General features: G+C 37.5%; 1 protein-coding gene across 3 annotated transcripts in view; it reads left to right on the plus strand.

The window, feature by feature from the left end:
• Positions 1 to 1,670, plus strand: part of FARS2 (phenylalanyl-tRNA synthetase 2, mitochondrial) — a 524,099-nt gene that overhangs the window by 309,544 nt on the left and 212,885 nt on the right. The gene's annotated exons all lie outside the window — the stretch shown is intronic.

Below are 1,670 nucleotides of genomic sequence, written 5' to 3' on the forward strand. Positions count from 1 at the left end.
CGGGAGGCGGAGCTTGCAGTGAGCTGAGATCCGGCCACTGCACTCCAGCCTGGGTGACAGAGCGAGACTCCGTCTCAAAAAAAAATAAATAAATAAAAAAAATAAATGGAGGACCCTTGTAAGAGTTCATATGGCAGAGTTTGAACTCTTGGGTAACTGTGATTTGAGAAGTGATTGTGCATCTATTTTGATTCATTTTTAAAATGATGATAAGTTCTAAACGTGTATTTCTGGATTTAACTTGCTAATAAAAATGTGTAACTGTGTGCCTACCAGCCAGCTATTTACCTCTGTCAAATCCTAAGATTTTACTACAGATTTTTTTAAACAGTATAAGTGGTTAGGCTCAGGGGCCTCTCGCCTGTAATCCCAGCACTTTGGGAGGCTGAGGCAGGAAGATCGCTTGAGCCCACACGTTTGAGACCAGCCTGGGCAACATAGAGAGACCCTGCCTTTACAGAAAAAATAAAAATAAATTAGCTGGACATGGTGGTGCACCTGTGGTACCTGCTACTTGGTTGGCTAGGCAGGAAGATTGCTTGAGCCAGGGAGGTCGAGGCTGCAGTGAGCTCTGATCATGCCTCTGCACTCCAGCTTGGGCAACAGAGTGAGACCCTATCTCAAAGCAAACAAACAAACAAACAAAAAAAGTAAAAGCATTAGAAATGCAGTTGAAACACCTATGTCTCCCTGATTTCATTCTGCTTCCCAGTCTCCCCAGAGGTCATCACTAGCTGCAGTTTGATATTTACCATTCTCATGTTCTTACTCCATTTGTATGTGTCCAAAAAACATTTTGTAGGATTGCTTCAAAATTTATATTATATGGTCAAATTCGCTAAAATATAGAAATCCAGAGAGTTTTTCTGGAAATGTGTTGAGCAAATTCTAAAATGTATATGGAAATGTAGAGGGCCAAGAATAGCCAAATAACAAATGTTGAAGGATTTGCTTAATCTTATGTCGTCTTTTTGAAAAGCGATAGTAATTGTGAGAATGTGGAACTGATGCAGGGATCAACACAAAGGCCCATGGAATGCAGTAAGGAGCTTGGAAACACACCTGCACACTATGCCAGATTTATGGCAGTACTAGCACTATGGAACAGAGGCAAGAGGACAAGGCTTCTGTGTGAATAGAGTAGGGATAATTGGGTATCCACATGGAAAAAAATGAAACGACCCCATATTTATAATTGTTCAGACATGAATTCCAGGGGATTCATAGATCTAAATGTGAAAAGCAATTTATTAGCTTACTGCCTTTGAAAAAGCCATTTTGCCATGAGTGATTCTTTCTTTCTTTTTGGAGTAAATTGAATTGAGGAGATTGAACTAAATGAACTATGGTAATGTAAAATTAATACCTAATTAAATGTCTGCTCTTCAAAGTTTTGAAATGAGTATTTACTTAAAGTGCTTCCTGTAAGTTTTTGGTAAAGCATTTTATCAAATTAGGAGTGTTTCCTTCTACTTTGAGTTTGCTAAAAGTTTTTGTTACAAATGAATGCTAAAATTTATTAAACCCTTCTATGTATTTTGAGATGATCTCATGATTTCTGGCTTTATTCTGTTAATCTTGTGACATTTAGTGATTGTTTTTTGAATGTGAAACCAATATTTTGTTCCTGAAATATATATAACTTGGTTGCAAAATATTACCATTTTATA

The sequence above is a fragment of the Colobus angolensis genome, unplaced genomic scaffold, assembly GCF_000951035.1.
Source record: "Colobus angolensis palliatus isolate OR3802 unplaced genomic scaffold, Cang.pa_1.0 Scaffold6, whole genome shotgun sequence".
NCBI lineage: Eukaryota > Metazoa > Chordata > Mammalia > Primates > Cercopithecidae > Colobus > Colobus angolensis.